Here is a 23,410-nt window from a genome sequence, read left to right as displayed (position 1 = left end):
CAGGATGGCCTTGACAAGGTTTTGTCCGTTAATTTCTAAGAGCTCAAATTTCTGCTTTATATATTCTTTTTTCATATAAAGTTGGGCTAAGATTCCTGAGGATCAGACTTTTGTCCAGGTGTTCTTTAGAATGAGGCTAACCAAGAAATCTTTCAGCCAATAGGAATGTAAGGGACGCCATCTTGGATGACGTCACTTAAAGGGAAACTTCATTTTCCAGCGACGATCGGAAGAAGAGGATGCTCCGCACTGGGTGTCTTGAAGATGGACCCGGATGGATGAAGATAGAAGATGCAGTCTGGATGAAGACTTCTTGCCGCCTGGATGATGACTTTGCTGGCTGGATGAGGATGGATGTCCGGACTCCGATAACTGTATGTGGATCGTCGGGGGTTAGTGTTAGGTTTTTTAAGGTTAAGGTTGGGTGGGGTTTTTTTTTAGCTTAGGGTTTGAGCAATGTAAAAGAGCTGAATGCCCATCCAAATGCCCTTTTCAGGCAATGGTTAGCTTAGGTTTATTTAGATAGGTTTTTATTTGGGGGGGTTAGTTGGGGGGTGAATTTTACTGTTGGGGGTGTTTGTATTTTTATTTTACAGGTAAAAGAGCTGATTGATTTCTTTGGGGCAATGCCACACAAAAGGCCCTTTTAAGGGCCATTGGCAGTTTAGTATAGGCTATGTTTTTATTTTTTTATTTGGGGGGGGGCTTTTTTATTTTGATATTGCTATTAGATTAGGACTAATTCGTTTTTATTTTTGATAATTTTGTTTTTTATTTTTTGTTATTTAGTGTTTAAAATTGTATTTTAATCATTTATTTTATTGTAATGTTAGTTTTTAGTGTAAGGCAGGTTAGGTTTTATTTTACAGGTAACTTTTGGCTAGATTACGAGTTGTGCGTTAGGGTTAAAAAGCAGCGTTGAGAGGTCCCAACACTGCTTTTTAACGCCCACTGGTATTACGAGTCTTGCAGGTACAGGTGTACCGCTCACTTATTTGGCCAGGCTCGGATATACCGCAAATCCACTTACGTCAATTGCGTATCCTATATTTTCAATGGGACTTGCATAACGCCGGTATTACGAGTCTAACCAAAAGTGAGTGGTAGACCCTCTCCTGTCAAGACTGATACCGCATTTAAAAGTAGTTAAGAGTTTTACACTACAACGCCGTAGGCTAAAACTCTTAACTAAAGTGCTAAAAAGTACACTAACACCCATAAACTACCTATTAACCCCTAAACCGAGCCCCCCCCCCCACATCTCAAACACTAAAATTATTAACCCCTAATCTGCCGAACTGGACATCGCCGCTACTATAATAAACGTATTAACCCCTAAACATCGTAGCCACTATAATAAACCTATTAACCCCTAAACAGCCGCACTCCCGCATTGCAAAGACTAATTAAATATTATTAACCCCTAATCTGCCTGCCCTAACATCGCTGACACCTACCTACATTTATTAACCCTTAAATCTGCCGCCCCCAACGTCGCCGCCACTATATTAAATGTATTAACCCCTAAACCTAAGTCTAACCCTAAACCTAACCCCCCCAACTGAAATATAATTTTAATAAATCTAAATAAAATTACTATCATTAACTAAATAATTCCTATTTAAAACTAAATACTAACCTGTAAAAAAAAAAAACTAAGATAGCTACAATATAACTAATAGTTACATTGTATCTAGCTTAGGGTTTATTTTTATTTTACAGGCAACTTTGTATTTATTTTAACTAGGTACAATAGTTATTAAATAGTTATTAACTATTTAATAACTACCTAGTTAAAATAAAGACAAATAAAACCTAACCTATGTTACAATTACACCTAACACTACACTATAATTAAATTAATTACCTAAACTAAATACAATTAATTACAATTTAAATAAATTATGTAAAGTACGAAACCCCCCCACACTAAATTACAGAAAATAATAAAATAATTGCAAGAATTTTAAACTAATTACACCTACTCTAATCCCCCTAACAAAATAAAAAAGCCCATCTGGAGGACCTCTTCTGCCCGTCTGGAGGACCACTTCTGCCGGCTTTGTGGAGGACTTCGGCCCGGTTGGGTCAAGACTTCTCAAGGTAGGGTGATCTTCAAGGGGTTAGTGTTAGGTTTTTTTAAGGGGGGATTGGGTGGGTTTTAGAGTAGGGTTGGTTGTGTGGGTGATGGGTGTTAATGTTGGGGGGGTGTAATTTTTTTTACAGGTAAAAGAGCTGATTACTTTGGAGCAATGCCCCGCAAAAGGCCCTTTTAATGGCTATTTGTAATTTAGTGTAGGGTAGGTTTTTTTTTATTTTAGGGGGCTTTTTTATTTTGTTAGGGGGATTAGAGTAGGTGTAATTAGTTTAAAATTCTTGTAATTATTTTATTATTTTATGTAATTTAGTGTTTTTTTCATACTTTAGATAATTTATTTAAATTGTAATTAATTGTATTTAGTTTAGGTTATTAATTTAATTATAGTGTAGTGTTAGGTGTAATTGTAACATAGGTTAGGTTTTATTTTACAGGTAAATTTGTCTTTATTTTAACTAGGTAGTTATTAAATAGTTAATAACTATTTAATAACTATTATACCTAGTTAAAATAAATACAAAGTTGCCTGTAAAATAAAAATAAACCCTAAGCTAGCTACAATGTAACTATTAGTTATATTGTAGCTAGCTTATGGTTTATTTTATAGGTATGTATTTAGTTTTAAATGGGAATAATTTAGTTAATGATAATAATTTTATTTAGATTTATTAAAATTATATTTCAGTTAGGGGGTGTTAGGTTTAGGGTTAGATTTAGGTTTACGGGTTAATAACTTTATTATAGTGGCGGCGACGTTGTGGGCGGCCGATTAGGGGATAATAAATGTAGTTAGGTTGCGGCGACATTGGGGGCGGCAGATTAGGGGTTAATAAATATAATGTAGGTTCGGCGATGTTGGGGGCATCAGATTTGGGGTTCATAAATATAATGTAGTTGGCGGCAGTGTCCGGAGCAGCAGATTAGGGGTTAATAATATAATGTAGGTGTCGGGGGCGTTAGATTAGGGGTTAATAAGTGTAAGATTAGGGGTGTTTAGACTCGGGGTTCATGTTAGGGTGTTAGGTGTAGACATAAAATGTGTTTCCCCATAGGAATCAATGGGGCTGCATTAAGAGCTTTACGCTGTTTTTTTTCAGCCGACTCTCCCCCATTGATTCCTATGGGGAAATCATGCACGAGCACGTTTAGCCAGCTCACCGCTACCTTAAGCAGCGCTGGTATTAAGGTGAGATGTGGAGATAAATTTTGCTCTTCACTCACTTTTTTGCGGTTAACGCCGGGTTTGTAAAAACCCGTAATACTAGCGTTGTCTGCAAGTGAGCAGTGAGCATAAACTGCTCGTTAGCACAGCACCCCTGTTAACGCAAAACTCGTAATCTAGGTGTTTGTATTTATTTTAACTAGATAGTAAATAGTTAATAACTATTTACTAACTAGTCTACCTAGTTAAAATAAATACAAACTTACCTGTGAAATAAAAATAAAACCTAAGATAGATACAATATAACTATTAGTTATATTGTAGCTAGCTTAGTGTTTGTTTGTTTTTTACAGGTATGTATTTAGTTTTAAATAGGAATTATTTAGGTAATAATTGTAAGGTTTATTTAGATTTATTTTAGGGTTAATAATTTATTTTAGTATATTTCATTGTGGGGGGCTTGCGATTTAGTGGTTAATAGGTTTATTATAGCGGCGGTGTGGGAGGACGGCAGATTAGGGGTTAATAATCTTTAAATAGTGTTTGCGATGCGGAAGGGCGGCAATTTAGGGTTAATAGGTTTATTATAGTGGCTACGATGTCCGGAGTGGCAGATTAGGGTTTAATAATTTTATTATAGTGTTTGCAATGCGGGAGGGCCTCGGTTTAGGGGTTAATAGGTAGTTTATGGGTGTTAGTGCACTTTGTAACACTTTAGTTATGAGTTTAATGCTACAGCTTTGTAACGTAAATCTCATAACTACTGACTTTAGATGGCGGTACCAATCTTGTCAGTATAGTGTGTACTGCTCACTTTTTGGCCTCCCAGGCAAACTCGTAATACCGGCGCTATGGAAGTCCCATTGAAAAAGAACTTTTTTAAAAGTGCGGTACTGATGTTGCGTGACGGCCAAAAAAGGTGTGCGGTACACCTATACCTGCAAGACTTGTAATAGCGGCGTTAGGGAAAAAGCAGCGTTATGAAGCATAACAATGCTTTTTCACTCATAACGCAAAACTCGTAATCTAGCTGAGTATGTGAAGACGTATTTCTATGATTGTGGCTGTCTAATTGTGCTTGTTTGCATGTGTGTTTGAGTGTGCATGTGAATGTCCTTAAATTTCCCCATGCTGATGCCTTTGGTTTACCTGTGTGTCTGTAGATGCTATGAATGTCTGCGGGTGTCTAGGGTGACTGTACATAGGGTAACCTATGTGTGTCTGTGTGTGTTTGCTTCTTGAGCATGGGTCTGATCTGACATCTGGTGTGGGCATATAACTGACAAGTGTTTAGGTCTGGTCTGAGGTCTCATGTGTGCATATAACGTGCAGGTACTTGAGTACCACAGGTATGATGTTCTGGGTTTATTTAGAGAAAATGTAGGTATTTTTTCTCTTTCAACCTTATTTAATTTCCCCCTCTTTTTTATAGCGCCCTCTATTGGTTGTAAGTTATATGCAGCACTCTCTATTGGTTGTTAGTTACATACAGCGCCCTCTATTGGTTGTTAGTTACATACAGCGCCCTCTATTGGTTGTCAGTGATATACAGTCCCCTCTTGGTTACAAACACGATTATAGTATAGATAAGGAAAACAAATTGCTTTGAATTTTGTACTTATAAATACAAATTTAACAATGTTTTGGGCACGTTATATTATGATTTGTACAGGTACTTACACATTTTTTTTTTCTGCATAATTTAATTCCTAATAAATTTTCCAGAAAAGTACGACTTTCACAAAACAATTTCATTATGATTTTAAATGTGATATAGCAATAAAATTTTGCACAGCATCTTTTTGTAATAATAATAATTCACTTATTTTTTTCATATGATTTTTAAATTACAATTATTGTTTGTAAAAATTGCCTTTAGAGAATTCTACCAGGGGTTTCATAGTACTGGCGAGATTTATTAGAAAATCTATTTCTTAGAAATATTTTTTGTTTTGTTCCCAGGGCCTTGTATAAAAAACTCAAAATACTTAATATGTCCATAATTCTTGGTCGGATTTTAATACTTCAGAATTAGAAAAAAAGTTGCACCTACAATAGGCACCTTCAAACAAGCAATTTACTCCCAAATTATTTTTGAACAATGCAATACTGTTATATCGTCTCCTAAACAGATCCAAGCTTTTTTTGATAAATGGCTGGAAATTATTTTGGCATCTCCCCTGAACATTCAATTTCCCCCATCATGCTGCTAAGGGATGGATAGGTGGGAGGTGGTTTTCTTTCCAATTTTTTCTTCTTTTTTTCTTTTTTCTTTTCTTTTTCTTTCCATGTTACTAGTTATAGGTAATCTAAAAACACTCCAACAGTGTATTCCGATTCAATATATTGCTGTTTTATTTTTTATTGATATATTGTCATTTTCTTTTTTTTTTTTTTTTAATTATTTTTTTTTTTTACATTTTTTATTGAGAACATAAGAAAATACATACAGATAAGCAGCGAGGGTTTATGTTACACTTTACAACAATATGTTAGCTCTGACACAAACCCTCAGAAATAATAAAGTCATAATTTTTCTCCCCAAAATATAACAGTATTGGTCGCTCTTGGACCAGAGATAAATTCAATACACAAACATGGGGTATTATGGAGAACAAACAAACGAAAAAAGAAAGGGTAACAAAAAGCTGTAACAATCTGAGTGGTATGAGAGTTTATTACCCTTGGCCCTAATTGTACTGGATATTGTTTAGCTAGGTCAAACAGGATATCAAATATGGAGAAAAGAAAAAAGAAAAGGTGTACATGGGATTATAAAATTAAATCTAAAGTTGTGAGGTCAGGGTAGTATAATTAATCTCCGGGTCATTGCGGGATAAGTAGCATGCTTTATTAAATTAATGTACTCATCTTGCTGTTATGCTGTAGCAGAAATGTACATGTATGGATTTGGAAAGAGTATGCCTGTGTTAATGACCTAGAAGCAGAGCAGGCCAACTATTACTTGTTTGTGTCCCACCCGAAGTCCCGGCCGTTAGACCCAGGGAGGGAACCCACAATATGTCCTAATTCTACACACTGCAATTCCATCAGTTTAATAATCGCTATGTTATTTTATAAGATAGGAGGTAACTCTCTAGGGCCCCCTACACACTCTATCAATCTTCCCTTTGAATTATAAAAATGCGATATGAAACAAACAATATATTTACAGTAGAAAGGCATGTATCAGTTACATTACAGTGCTGAGCATTACAAACCTCTAATTATCAAATTAATAAAGTTAATGTAAGTGGGAAAAGGTGTTCGTGGTATGCCTAGTCAGATAGAGCCGGCTACGCTTAGTTTTTTTATTATTTCTGTCCCGGTATTTTGGCGTCACTCCTTATACCGCTATACTTAATTTGGCTAAAAGCGTGCATTAAAATACAGGCATACTATTTCAATAGGTGACATTACTTTCGCTAACTAATACAGAGTAAATGAGACTGTGTCACCACTTTCCTTCAGGCTATGAAGAGGGGGTACATCTTATTGAACAGGTGAACAGACGTTATCATGCAACAATATTAAACCCATCTACTCAAAAAACAAACAAACTGTCTCAACTGGGGTTCCGGTCGACGAGCGGAAGCCATGAAAAACTCCAGGGAATGTCTTTTTTGTGACTGAGTATGGCTAAAAAATTGAGGTAATAGTCTCATTTGCGAGTCCATTTGCCATATGACTCTGTTACTCCCATCCATTAGTGTACCATGTGCAATGGAGAGATCACTGCTGTGGGTATCCAGCAGCCTGGAAGTGTCCTTCTTTTTGTCACCTTTCAGACCAGTGATCGCAGCCATTCGGGAGCTCCCACCTAGCACCCCCATAAACGCAGCTTGTGCTGGGGTCTGGTCCGGATTTGGTGGCCAGGCTGAAGTTGTCGTTGGTGCTGGTAAGTAAGTGGGGTTGATCATCGGGTGACTTTTTCCCGTATCAGAGCATTTAAGGGCTATGCTGCTTATTGCTGTGTCCAGCATATTACCCTGGTCCGGTATAAATGCCTTTGTGTGCCATAACTTTCCTTATGCTTGGATGCTGCTCTGCTGCATTACAGGGATCTTACAATTTCCATCCTCTGTTATGTGCGTCATAGGATTGGCGCCATTTTGCGTGCAGGGGTCTGTAGATTCTTCCCGGAGAGGGCAAAACATCTTGCTGGCACAAAGTTTGTTCATCAGGTAATCAAATGGGGCTTTTTCCATTAGTTTCTCGAACAGTCTCTCTATTTTCTCAAGCAGTGATGTAGATTGATTTTGCCGCTCCATTTCTACCATGTCTCGGTATTAGGTGCTCAATCCCACAAATAGTTATCTCCCTCTTCAAGCGTAGGCTTCTTAGTATGTGCTAGTTAGGTAAGTATGGGTGCTATGACCTGTTGTCTTTCTAGTATATGCAATTAGGGCTAAACACCTTGGCACACCAAGGGGGGATGCGCTACCTTCATGATAGCCGCTGCAGGTCTTCTTAGTCCGATCTCCGAGCAAAAACTTCAAAAATACAGTTCAAATTTTGATATAGTTTGCACTGCAGAGCTATGCAATTGTATAACAAGCAGAATCTGCGATAAAACTGTAAAAAGCCTCCTGATTTCGGCGGTATATCCAGAGATCAGTTAGAACTCTTGAGAGTTGCGACCGCTCAGGATCGCTGTAGGGACACGCCCCCTGTTGTTTTCTTTTTTTATCTAATCAATATGAAACCTCTCTATTTATAGTGTACTAATTCTTCTCAAATATGAAATTATCTGATGTTCAATGTTTTTGTATATTTTATGATTATGTCTTCAGATATCATTATTTTCTTTTCGTCTTCCAAGGCCACCTGTGTGGTGAGCTGGAGAAGCAAAATGTAATTTCTGTTTACCATTTGCACTGTTGGATTATAAATAAAGAAATAAAAAATAAAAAATATTGCAAGCTCAGAGACATTTAGATAATTGGGCCGAGAATATTAAAAAAAAAAATATGAAAATTATGTGTGACGGACACCGGCTACCCCGACTGGGTAGCTCTGCCAAGAGGGTCCTTCCTGTACCTGGAACTTGTAGCTATAGAGCGGAGAGAAGTGATTATAGCCAGAGCCCACCCAAATAACCAGACAAGACCAGTATTCAGGTAAAACACGAACAGACTTTATTGTGAAACACACACTGCTTATATACACACTGCTCATCATGATAAGGGTCTTATCTGACCCCAGATCTCCCGCAATTCCCACCCCTCCAGACAGACTGGCGCCACATAGGAGCCACAGGCCCATAGAGTCCCGGTAATACAGAGTTGGTGGTTTCGGGGTGATCCTAAGAGAGAGGCGGCTGTTCCCGGGTACCAATGGAGAGATCCAGAACCCAAGGTGTCCCAGTACAAAAAGCGACATGATCCGTCGCTGGTGCCCTAGAGCGGCCTAGGGTAAAAAGTACACCGGGTAAGCTAGGGGGAGTAGGTGTTGTAGGGGGGTCCAAAACCCCAAGTTCCCAAGGGAGCTCCCTTCTGGCAATCACCCCACCTTTTGCTCTCCCCAGGGGGTATTAATCCCCAAAAGAGCGGAGCTCTGGGACAAAGGGCCACTGAAGCGACCTAGGGTAAAGTTCCGTGGGGTGCCAGGGTAGCTCGGACAGTTAGTAGTTCCATGAGCCCAGCCAGCCCGGAAAGGGTCAGGCTGTAAGCAATCAGTTCTTTCATGAGGAGGTACAAACAGTGAGAACACAAGACAGAGAAAGTTTGGGACATCCCGTAAGCCACAAGGAGCCAGAAAATGAAGTAATAAACAGTGAACCAGGTATGGGGGGGGGTGGGGGTAGCCTTGGCACCCCGGTATCATTGACAGTATGAATGGTGGCCTCCATACAAAGCATAGGAAATGTTATTGTGCACGAGCAATAAGTGTTAGTTTTTTTTCCTGTTTGCGCTCTCTATTGAACTCTATGGGGACAAACAGGGTGTTAACGATATCTGAAGTCCTGAAGTTAGTGTGTCACATCTTTTACTCGTGAGTAGTAAGAAGCTACACATGTTGTCAAACTTAATTTGACAGGTACCATGCCCCTGTTATGTAAATCCCCACACCTTTTCTGCCCAAGTCTCCGCTCATATACCTCCCCTTTTTAATATTGATAATGATTTTGATATGGTAATGATATAGTTGCATAATAAATAAAATGTATTTTTATTGATTAAATAATTGTTTTATGAATGAACAAAATGTTTTCACTTTTGCTGTGGTATATGTAATATCCAATAGGTTTTGTAGTTAGTGAATATTTTTAATATCCTTTAAATTATTTATGTTTAAGGATATGGGCAAGACAAAGCGGTAATAAACATGTTCGGACTTGCCCGCAGTACAGAATTCCGTCCTAGGGGCAAGTCAGAACATGTCGAAGCCAGTAGAGTCATGTTCTGTCTTTTCGCTAGTAAAGGAATTTTGCTTTGCGGGCAAATTCAAACATGATTATTACCACTTTGCGTTCCCCCCATAGTAAGTAATTTTGTGCGCATGCTTTTATTTAGACTCATGTATTTAAGAGAGTCCAACTGTGTGGTGTATTACTACAGATTATTAGTTTAAATAATAGCATAATTTAACAGTCACAAATACAAATTTCAATAGTTTTATTATGGAGAAAAAAAACATTCAAAACAATAACAAGCTTACAAAGATAATACAAAGTAGGAAAAAAACATTTAAAACTCAATCATTTATTTACATGTTCAACCAAGTGGTCGGTTGTATAAGTCTACCAGTTCTTTTTTTAGGTAGTAAATAACCAAGAGGACTTGTTAGACCAGGGGGACTTAGTGAGCTGGTCCTTAAAAAGAAGGCTCCCTCATCTCTTTCTTGTGAAGGGTTTTGAACATTAGTTGCTGAATTCTTTAAACCATCAAGGTTTTCCCTGATTGTTGTATTACCAACAACACTCGATGGGATGTTCAGTTCAGCCATTGCACTCAAAAATGTATTCCAACCTTGGGGTCTCTTCCTAATTGTAACATTATTATTTTGTGTAACACCATGAACCAGATCGAGTATATTCTACCCAGGCACAACACGCTCTTTGTATACAAATTATCCTTTGTCATTCCACCCAGCAACGTGTTTAGCCTGAACCATTTTACTGAGTAGAAGTTCAGCATTCTTTTTAAAGCGGTCATTTACACTCAGGGGTGTAACTAGAAACCACAAGGCCCAGGTGAAAGAATCTAAGAAGGGCCCCCCCACACCCCAAAAAATGTGAATTTGACACATACATTTTTTTTTTTAATAATAAAACTGACATTAAAGCTACTACTTAAAGGGATATTCCAGCCAAAATTGGAAACCACATGGGTGTATTTCAGTATTGAACAGAAGAAATTTTGTCTAATAAAAGCTATAGCTGTTACAAAAGTGTATTTAAGTATGCACCGTGCACCAGCATATTAAACATAGCACTTGCTCGGAGAGCATAGGTGCTTGTACCATCTGTTAATGACTCAATGTGTTAATTGCTGACATGATATAAGCCACAGTGATGATCTGAGCAGCTGCAGTATTTAAAATGAGGTGACAATATCTAGATATGCTTCACATGCACGTGCAGAGAAAAATGTTAACACTAAAACAGTGATAACTTTTACTAGAAGCATTTTTCCCAGTACATGTATATTGTAAATGTTTCTATTCAAAGATGTAATTCATCTATGTGCATTTAATTTTGACTGGAATGTCCCCTTTAAGGTAAAAAATAACATGTGCATGGGTGCATTTCAGTTTGAAAAAGAAGCATTTTTGCATTATACTTCTATTAGCAAAAATGCTTCTAGTAAAAAATATTACTGTTTTTTCTGCGGTATACGCACATATCCTGCGAGAGCCAGTGCACCTGTATTCAAACACCACACCTACTCATATATGCACACCACAATCAATTCTCTGAGCATGCATAGTGTTTGAATACTGGTGCACGGGCCCTTACAGGATATATGCATTTGTCACTGAAAAACAGTAATAGCATTTATTAGAAGCATTTTTATAATGGAAGTATATTGCAAAAATGCTTATATTTCAAATTGAAATGCACCCACACGTATTTCTATACCTTTCTATCCCTTTAAGACAGACCTAGTCAAATACCGCCTTAGGATTTTATAAATGGCCAGCACAGCTCAGACCATAAACAGATTGATAACCCAGACCATCAGGCCCATTTATCAAGCTCCGTACGAAGCTTGAAGGGCCGTGTTTCTGGCGAGTCTTCAGACTCGCCAGAAACACAACTTATGAAGCAGCGGTCTAAAGACCTCTGCTCCATAACCCTGTCCGCCTGCTCTGAACAGGCGGACAGGAATCGCCGGACATCAACCCGATCGAATACGATCGGGTTGATTGACAGCTCCCTGCTGGCGGCCGATTGGCCGTGAGTCAGCAGGGGGCGGCGTTGCACCAGCAGCTCTTGTGAGCTGCTGGTGCAATGTTAAATGCGGAGAGCGTATTGCTCTCCGCATTTAGCGAGGTCTTGCGGACCTGATCCGCAGTGTCGGATCAGGTCCGCAAGCCCTTTGATAAATGGGCCTGCATGACTGTGATGTTCCAAAACACATCACCAAGTTTAATTAGAAGCTACAGGAAATTTCATTTTGTTTTTATAATAAAAAGGTCATTTTTTTAAATAAAGTCTGTGACATGTGATTAAAAGGTTTGCTTAAATCAAGTTTTTTTCCATAGAGGCACAGCTTTTATACCCAACAGATCTCTCTCTGTGGAGCTCCTGGATAATGTAAAATGTCTATTGCAGCACTTGATGTAATTATATATATATATATATATAATATAATATATATTTACACACACACACACATTTCACCATAATCACTAAGTTGTATTGAATCAGATTTTGTGATTGCTGAAAAGTATTGTCATACACCCCACTGACAGAACAGACGTGTATGTAGATCTATATATGTACTGTATGTATTATAACATCTACTGATTATAGAGTTTTGTGAAATATTTTGTGGCATCTTAAATCCCCCCCCCCGGCTACTTCATAATGCCTCCCATCTGCTAAAATGTTCTATCTGGAACAGTATATATACTGCAAGACCGAAATTAGCAACATGACAAAATACCCACAGCAAAGTAAACCAAGATCCTAGTTTCAAGGATTCACAAAATGAAAGCAGCCAGTCAGGTGCGCCCCAGGGACCTAAAACACAGACAGAAATTTTCAGCGTCAGACCCCTGGCTGGGTGAGGCCGGGTCAATAAAGAAAGTTTGTGCTGGAATTGGAAAAAATAAAAAATAAAATAATTAAAACCATAAACAACTTTCTCACATGCTGAACTTGGGCTCCCTCTGACGGAGGGGCCTTCTGGGCCCGGTCACAATTACGACGGCTGCACCACCGGTAGTTCTGCCCCTTTTTACACTACTAACCACTTCACAAATTATAGTATTAGTTTCTGTATCTGTTGTATGTAAAGCCTTTTCTTCTGGTGGTGGATTAACAGGCGGCATTCACAGCTTTAAACTCATTTTTCCCCCTCATTTTGTTTAGCACTCACCAAGTATTTCTGCAACACAGTTGTATACCTCTTTATTTTTTCCCCATCAGATAAATAATTTTTGCATCCAAGTTTTGCACCATTGACTCCTGAGAATTTGCTACAGAATTTGTTATATTTTGTAAACGGTCCATATCTTTTTTAGGAACAAGATACATTTACTCTCTATAATCCATTAGCGGTTAGTCAAAAGACCAGTTAGCAATGGTATAGCAAAGCCAAGCAGTGACCCAATAAATCCTCCAGACTGTCTCACTGATCGTTTCTTTTTAACAATAGATATTTTTTTGTTGCTCAAAGCTTTTATAATTTTGTGCCACTTTTTAAGTGCTCCTATTTGTCTAGTCGATAAGGGTATTTTACCTTTTAGAGTATTGAGCGCAATCTCACATATTGTAGTGACTAGATCATTAGACGCTGAACCCAAAATCTTTTTTCTTTTAGCTGCTGATGCACTCAATCAAGCTTTTAAAGCTGGCCAATTGTTATGGAGTCTTTTAGACATGTCTGCACCTCGTCAGTTGTTACAATAAATGACTAAAGGCGTCAATTCTATCTCTTTTTAGTGTTTTTTTTAAAGATATACACAGCTGGTAATTCAGGGGAAAAGGTACCGGTTCTTAAACGGTATTCATCAGGTGTAGTAGATCTTAAATCAACTAATAAGTAACCGTAACTCTAAAAAAAATTGTGATTTACCAGGATACATTTGGCGGGCTAATAATGTAATTTGTAACTTATACCTAGGATTTTTAAAAAGGGCCATATATTTAGTATTTAAATGAATTGTTCTGCTTTTTTTACCCTGACAAAACACGTTCTGTACAAGGTACATTATACTCAGATTTCTGTGATGTACATACTTGGTGAATGCCTTTTCAGTTACAGAACTATCACTCGCAGCATCATCAAATCATCAACCGCCAGATTAATTTTTCCAATGGGGAAAAGTGTATCATCATTAAAAGTGTCTGGCAAACCTTCTATAAATCTGATATGAGGCACTGTGAGTAATAGTTTGTCATACATTTTTTGCCAACATGTATAACCACACAATATTGTCAACCCGATGGGATAAAAGTGTACCAGCATTTTGTAGTAATTTTTTTTACAAAAAAAACTTTTTCCTGAATTAGATGGACCTGCCAAACTGCATGAAAATGGATGTTGTAGTCTGACGTCCATAGCTTAATAACCAAACGGAAGAGTTGTGAAGACGTCTGTCAGTTGTCTCTTAGGGGCATATGTATCAAGCTCCGAAAGGAGCTTGATGCCCCGTGTTTCTGGCGAGTCATCAGACTCGCCAGAAACAGCAGTTATGAAGCAGCGGTCACAAAGACCACTGCTCCATAACCTGTCCGCCTGCTCTGAGCAGGCAGACACACATCGCAACAATACAACTTGATCGAGTACGATCAGGTTGATTGACACCCTCCTGCTGACGGCCTATTGGCCGTGAGTCTGCAGGGGGCGGCGTTGCACCAGCAGGTCTTGTGAGCTGCTGGTGCAATGATGAATATGGCGAGCGTATTGCTTGCCGTATTCAGCGAGGTCTGGCGAACCTGATCCGCACTGGAGGATCAAGTCCGCCAGACTTTCATAACTAGAGGCCTTAGTGTATACACACTTTTGAGTTTTCTGTAATTGTCTTGTCTCAATTTGCCAGTACCTTTTGTTTCGCACAATACCGTTGTGTTGAACTATAATTTTTTTCTGTTCCTCAGGGTGCAAGGGATAGTCCAATACTAATTCTTTTAAACTATCAAAGTTTACTAATTGTACATTAGCAGCATCTAGAGTGATTCCTTTAACTTTTATACATGTTTTACCCATTGTCATTCAATAGCCATAAGGTTTTGAACCTGCAGAAACAAATTCTGTGATGTGTGTTTCAGGGGGTAATTCACTAGTCAGGTCCCCTAAATAGTCACCCAAAGGAGGAGTCCAGTCACCGGGTCTGCTGACAAAAATGACAGTCAGTGTTGTGGTAAAGACAACGGTCTTGCAGTCTGTCTAAAGGTTTTTATAGTTCCAGTTGTGCATAGGCGGTGGTGAAACAAGCTATGAAAATGTTTGTGTTACGTGCTAATATATGAGAGTCCTTAGTGTATTTCCAACTGACCATAGCAGGAAATACACTAAGGACTCTCACACATTGGCATGTAACACAATCATTTACTTAGCTTGTTTCACCACCACCTATGCACGACTGCGACTATACAAGCTTTTAGACAGACTGCAAGACCGTTGTCTCTACCACGACACTGACTCATTTTTGTCAGCAGACCTGGTGACTGGACTCCTCCTTCGGGTGACTATTTAGGGGAACTGACTAGTGAATTATCCTCTGAAACACACATCACAGAATTTGTTTAGGCAGGCCCAAAAACTTATGGCTATAGACTGACAACGGGTAAATCATGTATAAAAGTTAAAGGAATCACTCTAAATGCTGCTAATGTACAATTAGTAAACTTTGACAGTTTAAAAGAATTAGTATTGGACTATCCCTTGCACCCTGACAAACAGAAAAAAATTATAGTTCGACACAACGGTATTGTGAGAAATAAAAGGTACTGTTAAATAGAGACAAGACAATTACAGAAAACTCTAAAGTGTGTATACACTAAGAGACAACTGACAGACGTCTTCACAACTCTACCGTTTGGTTATTAAGCTATGGCCGTCAGACTACAACATCCATTTTCATGCATTTTGGCAGGTCCTTCTAATTCAGCAAAAAAGTTTTTTTTGTAAAAAAAAAAAAACTACAAAATGCTGGTACACTTTTATTACATCGGGTTGACAATATTGTGTGGTTTTATGCATGTTGGCAAAAAATGTATGACAAACTATTACTCACAGTGCCTCATATCAGATTTATAGAAGGTTTGCAAGACACTTTTAATGACGATACACTTTTCCCCATTGGAAAAATTAATCTGGCGGTTGTTGATGATTTGATGGATGCTGCGATTAATAGTTCTGAAATTGAAAATGCATTCACCAAGTATGTACATCACAGAAATCTGAGTATCATGTACCTTGTACAGAACGTGATTTGTCAGGGTAAAAAAGCTGAACATTTAATTCAAATACTAAATATATGGTCCTTTTTAAAAATTTTAGGGATAAGTTACAAATTACATTAGCCCGCCAAATGTATCCTGTTAAATCACATTTTTTTTAGAGTCTTTTAAAGATGCCACAAGTAAACCTTACGGTTATTTATTAGTTGATTTAAGATCTACTACACCTGATGAATACCGTTTAAGAACAGGCATCTTTTCCCCTGAATTACCAGCTGTGTATATCTTTAAAAAAAACACTAAAAGGAGATAGAATTGACTCCTTTAGTCATTTATTGTAACAACTGACGAGGTGCAGACATGTCTAAAAGACTCTATTGCAATTGGCCTGCTTTAAAAGCTTTATTGAGTGCATCAGCAGCTAAAAGAAAAAAGATTTTGGGTTCAGCGTCTAATGATCTAGTCATTACAATATGTGAGATTGCGCTCAATACTCTAAAAGGTAAAATACCCTTATTGACTAGACAAATAGGAGCACTTAAAAAGTGGCGCAAAATTATAAAAGCTTTGAGCAACAAAAAAATATCTATTGTTAAAAAGAAACGATCAGTGAGACAGTCTGGAGGATTTTATTGGATCGCTGCTTGGCTTTGCTATACCATTGCTAACTGGTCTTTTGACTAACCGCTAATGGATTATAGTGAGTAAATGTATCTTGATTCAAAAAAAGATATATCAGTGGACAGTGAAACAGTCTGGAGGATTTATTGGGTCGCTGCTTGGCTTTGCTATACCATTGCTAACTGGTCTTTTGACTAACCGCTAATGGATTATAGTGAAAAAATTTATCTTGATCCAAAAAAAGATATGGACCGTTTACAAAATATAACAAATTCTGTAGCAAATTCTCAGGAGTCAGTGGTGCAAAACTTGGATGCAGAAATGACTTCTATTTTACAGAGTGATTTATCTGATGGGGAAAAAATAAAGAGGTATACAACTGTGTTGCAGAAATATTTGATGAGTGCTAAACAAAATGAGGGGGAAAAATGAGTTTAAAGCTGTGAATGCTGCCTGCTAATCCACCACCAGAAGAAAAGCCTTTACATACAACAGATACAGAAACTAATACTATAATTTGTGAAGTGGTTAGTAGTGTAAATGACCGCTTCCAAAAGAATGCTGAACTTCTACTCAGTAAAATGGTTCAGGCTAAACACGTTGCTGGGTGGAATGACAAAGGATAATTTGTATACAAAGAGCGTGTTGTGCCTGGGTCAAATATACTGGATCTGGTGCGTGGTGTTACACAAAATAATAATGTTACAATTAGGAAGATAAACCAAGGTTGGAATACATTTCTGAGTGCAATGGCTGAACTGAACATCCCATTGAGTGTTGTTGGTAATACAACAGTCAGGGAAAACCTTGATGGTTTAAAGATGTTAAATGAGAATTCAGCAACTAATGTTCAAAACCCTTCACAAGAAAGAGATGAGGGAGCCTTCTTTTTAAGGACCAGCTCACTAAGTCCCTCTGGTCTAACAAGTCCTCTTGGTTATTTACTACCTAAAAAAAGAACTGGTAGACTTATACAACCGACTACTTGGTTGAATATGTAAATAAATTATTTAGTTTTAACAGTTTTTTTCTTATTTTGTATTATCTTTGTAAGCTTGTTATTGTTTAAATGTTTTTTTCTCCATAATAAAACTATTGAAATTTGTATTTGTGTCTGTGTTAAATTATTCTTATTATTTAAACTATTAATCTATAGTAATACACCACACTATTGGTCTCTCTTAAATACAGGAGCCTAAATAAAACATGTGCACAAAATTACTTACTAAAGGGGGCACAGTAAGCGGTAATAATCATGTTCGGACTTGCCTGCAAAACAAAATTCCTTTACTAGCGACAAGACAGAACATGACTCTACTGGCTTCTATATGTTCTGACTTGCCCCTAGTATGGAATTCTGTACTGCGGGCAAGTCCGAACATGTTTATTACCTCTTTGTCTTGCCCATATCCTTAAATATAAATAATTTAAAGCGTATTAAAAATATTCACTACAATACCTATTGGATATTACATATACCACAGCAAAGTAAACACATTGCACTCATTCATAAAACAATTATTCAATCAATAAAAATACATTTTTTTTATTACACAACTATATAATTATCATATTAAAATCATTGCAATCAATAAAAGTACATTTTATTTATTACGCAACTATATCATTACCATATCAAAATCATTATCATTATTAAAAAGGGGCGGATTCTAAGGGCGGGTATATGTTCGGAGACTTTGGCAAAAAAGGTCAGATATTTACATAAAAGGGGGCGTGGTACATGTCATATTAAGTTTGACGACATGTGTAGCTTCTTACTACTCTTGTGTGTAAACAATTTGCTTTTAACTTGTAATACACATGCATTAAAAGTTTACTTTTTGCTGTGTTTGTGCGCAAGGGAAAGCGCTAAATAGTGTGCCCCTTTTAATCCGGCCCTTAGTGAGATAAACAGCTTTCCAGCTAAATTTTCCCTAACTAAAATTCTTTAAGGGATTTTGCAGTACTGATGAGACATCTTAGACAATCTTGTCATAACAGAGATCTGCTCTCACTCCATTACAAACGTTAAAAAATTATTTTGCTGTTTTTATTTTTTTGTAAATACCTGAAGAGTGTTGACTTCCCCTTTTCATGATGATTTTTAAGAGACAGCAAAGATAGCATTAAACTTTCATGATACAGAGAATGTAATTTGAAACATCATTCCAATTTACTGCTATCATCTACTTTGCTTCATTCTTTTGGTATCCTTGAATAGCATACCTAGGTAGGTTTAGGTACAGCAATGCAGTACTGGAAACTAGCTACTGATTGGTGGCTGCACATATATGCTTCTTGTCACTGGATTACCTGATATTTTCAGCTAGCTTCCAGTAGTGCATTGCTACTCCTTCAACAAAGGATGCTAATAGAATGAAGCTAATTTTATTTTAGAAGTAAATTGGAAAGTTATTTTATTTCTTCTATATATGAATCATGAGAAAAAAATAGGTATCATATTCCTTTAATGATCACAACATTCTTCTTTTCTGTTTGGTTTATTTCCATGTAGAAATCTTTATCACTGACATTATTTTGATCATTTGCTTTTTAAATTGTTAACATTCAGATTTTAGACCTTTTCCATACAAGTTTTTTAATGTGTGGCCCTCAACAAGGCTGAGCGGAAAACAGACAATAGTAATTTATTATTTAAAAAATAGTTCCCTACTTATTATTAGGCAATTAAGAATGTGTATTTTTAGCAAGTGTTGAAAATGTGGGTATTATATACAATGAATATTTTTCCTATGTAGTTTTGAACTAAAATGTGATAAAAATGTAATTTTATTTTGAGGTTTTAGCATTGGCATAAGTTTGAATAAAATAATAATTTGCCACCTGGCTAATCTCACCATTAGGGACAGGCCCACCCATCCAGAAAATAAATAAATCAATTATTCTCTAAAATTCACTGTTGTCCTGTAACCATTTCAGATCACTAGCCAATTTTTAATGTTGAATTAAATTGATAATTATTTTTCAGAATCAACAAAAGAAAGCCTAATATTACCACAGAGTTGCAGAGAGTCATTTAGCATAATTGTCAAATATTAAATTAAAAAAGTAAAAAGAAAAAAATCCATGGACTAATCCACATTTGATCTATAAAGCCAACTCTGATTAGACCACAAATACATCCTCTGGGTAAAAACCACATTCTAGGAGAATATTAATGTATTCATATTGATAGATATTTTTGCAATGGGTGGGCTTAGAATAACATTAAAGCGGGAGTATGGAATGTTAAATGACTGAAAGTACAGATAACTAAAGAATATATACTTAAAGTGACACTGTACCCAAAAATTTTCTTTTGTGATTCAGATAGATCATGCAATTTTAAGCAACTTTCTAATTTACTCCTATTATCAATTTTTCTTTGTTCTCTTGCTATCTTTATATGAAAAAGAAGGCATCTAAGCTTTTTTCTTGGTTCAGAATTCTGGACAGCAGTTTTTGATTGGTGGATGAATTTATCCACCAATCAGCAAGGACAACCTAGGTTGTTCACCAAAAATGGGCCGGCATCTAAACTTACATTCTTGCATTTCAAATAAAGATACCAAGAGAATAAAGAAGATTTGATAATAGGAGTAAATTAGAAAGTTGCTTAAAATTGCATGCTCTATCTGAATCATGAAAGAATTTTTTTGGGTACAGTGTCCCTTTAAAAGTAAAATGTACAAAGAAAATAAAAAGAGAGGGGAAAATGCAAAGATTTTACCAATATAATGAAAAATAAACTTTTCAACTACTAATATCTCGGAAAAAAAAAGAAAATCTAGATGCACCATTAAAAACAAAAACAAGCAAACATATATACATAAAATAAACACAACTTCATGACACAGATATATTTTGATTTTCTAAATAAGCTTTGAAGACCTCTTGAAGGTTGTTATAGGGCAATCACAGTAGAGTTAAATATCACATGATGTTTCCTAATTGCATGCACATTTTACTGTAATGTGTGTGATATTATGTGAGGGTTAACAGGATATAAAAGTCAAATCTAAACGTTTATTGTTCAGATAGAGCATCCGAACAGAGCTGGACTGGGATGAAAAAGCAGCCCTAGAAAATTTTGAAGTCCGTACTCGCCCCATTTTTTTCAAGGAGATTACGAGGATACTCTTTCCACTATTAGTTTCTAAAAACCAAAATGCCAGATTGTTGTTATGTAGGTATTCTACAACTCAATTTCATCCATGACTCCGTTCCTCAGTGGAAAATATTATTAATCCAGAGTGTTATCTGGAGAATGCACTCAAAACTATATCATATGTGTGTTGACTAGACACTTGAAACCATTCAAAGGAGGAAAGGAGGGCTACTAAAATTGCACAGGGTGTAGAAAATAAAACTTACCCAGAATCACTCTGTGACCTTAATACGTATAGTTCAAAGGAGTAAAGAAGGTGATACAGCAGCACCCCCCCCCTCAGAATGTACCGGGCCAGCCCACCAGGACATCTCCTGGTATTCTGGTAGGCCAATACGGCCTTGCATCCAGTTTTAAGACACTTTTCAATTTACATCTATTATCAAATTAACTTTGCTCTTTCACAACCCTATAATTTAAAGCTTGTTGTAGCACTGTAATGTTGTTAAGCTATCTGCTTTGCAATTGGAAAGTGCATGTGTAATGTTCAAAATTGTGTGTGAGGCATGTTAGTATTTTTTGCTGTGTGATGTGTGTGTTCTGTTATATTTGCAGAGTGTTCTATACAATCCCCCTTAATTAACTCTTTAACAACAGTTACGTAACCTGTATATCGATTGTCGTGTGGGTCTTCCAGGGTTTTAACAGCGAGGATTTCACTGAAAGTTTACTTCATCATTCTCCCCAGGACCTTTATAATGGGCACACCACATGGATAATTTACTAACCACCATGCTAAAATTGAAGCCAATATTAAGCTAAAATTACTTAATAATATGCTTTTTTTAATGTTTGTTGTATAAATTATCATTGAACCAATGGTTAAATTATGCCTTTAATTTGTGCTTTAAATACCTTAAGTAATACAGTATGTATAAATGCCAGAAAATGTTTAAATATTGCAAAGTATCAATCTGCCCCACACAGCCACTTCATAATGCCACCGTTTTGGCAACATTTTCTGTGGAGAACACGCACACACATACAGAAAAAGAGAGAGGCATTCTTCTTCAAAATATTAATATCCTGTATTGTTAATATTCATTCAAGGGAAAGTCTTGCAAAATATATATTTTTTTTTAAATCACATTCTACACACAAGCCCAGTATACCCACATTGCCCTAGCTCAAATATATTAATTCATAATGTGACAATTTTTTAAATTTTTTATTTTATTTTTATTACCAATAGTCATTCCAATAAATAGCAAAGATATAGATGTTCCATGGGTGTAACTTGTATTACAATGAGAAAGCATTGCAGGAATATTTGAGTGATCTAATCAAAATACGACAGCAAAGTTAAATATCTTTACATATACATATACACCACTGCTTCATTGGTGAGATGAGTATTTTTAAGAAATATGTGTAATTTACTTATGTAGCAAGGCCTATACTTTCTATTAAAAGCCACATCCATTATCATCTGTACAGTAAGGGAAAGACCACTTTTAGTACATTTCACGGAGTGTAAACAGCAAAACTGGGGAGAATCAAAGCTTTCTCTCTGGATGGCGGATGCAACAATATTTTTAATATCGGGCCCTTAGTATCCTTTGTTAAAAAGCTTATCTAGGTAGAATCAGGAACAGCAATAGACCACTGAGAGCTGGTTGGTGATTGGTGGCTACTCACATATGCCTCTTGTTATTGGCTTACCAGTTGTGTTCAGTAAGCTTTCAGTAGTGAATTTCTACCATGGAGCTGACTTTAAAGGGACATGAAACCTAAATATTTTCTTTCATGGTTAAGATAGAGAATACAATAGAAATAACTTTCCAATTTATTTCTATTATCTAATTTGTTTAGTTCTCCTTGTATCCATTGATTAAAAGTATACTTAAAGGGACACTAAACACAACATTTTTCATTCATGATTCAAGTAGAGAATACAATTTTAAACAACATTCCAATTTACTTCTATTGTCTAATTTGCTTCATTCTTTAGATATTCTTTGTTGAAGAAATAGCAAAGCACATGGGTGAGCCAATCATATGAGGCATCTATGTGCAGCCACCAATCAACAGCTACTAGGCCTATCTAGATATGCTTTTCAGCAAAGTATATCAAGAGAATGAAGAAAATTAGACAATACAAGTCAATTAGAAAGTTGTTTAAAATTGCATGCTCTTTCTAAATCATGAAAGAAAAAATTTGGGTTTCATGTCCCTTTAAGAAGGCCCAGAAGCTGCTAATTATTCGCTGCACACACCTGCTTCTTGTCATTGACTTTCAGCTAACTCCCAGTAGTTCATTTCTGTTCCTTCAACAAAGGATATCAAGAGAATGAAGAAAATTTGAAAATAGCACTGAAATGTAGAGTTGTTTAAAATGATATGCTATCTGAATCATGAAAGAAATTTTGTGTTTCATGTCCCTTTAACTATGTTTTAACCACTGTGCAGTTGTATGCAATTTATATGCTATTTTTGCACTTTTTAAGTATACAAATCATTGTAATAAAACGTTACTTCCAGAAATATTTTACTTTTGATTGCATTCATCAACTACAGATGAATCTTTCTTATAAAAAAGGAAATTAGGAGAAATTCTTCTGCATAATACACAGCCAGATATTATAGTTCTGTCAAAGTAATTCCCTATTGGTTGCCATTCTCCTCATCAGACAACAATGCACTGCACATCTAATTAAAAGTAACTATATATATATAAAATTGTAGAAATCGCACTCCCACTCACTGTAAAGACAAATACCACGGTGCAAAATAACGAAGTATAAAAGATCCAATTATTGCACTCTCTGGATTAAAACCACAGCG

This window comes from Bombina bombina, chromosome 5, assembly GCF_027579735.1.
Source record: "Bombina bombina isolate aBomBom1 chromosome 5, aBomBom1.pri, whole genome shotgun sequence".
Lineage (NCBI taxonomy): Eukaryota > Metazoa > Chordata > Amphibia > Anura > Bombinatoridae > Bombina > Bombina bombina.
Note: the sequence above shows the minus strand (reverse complement) of the source record.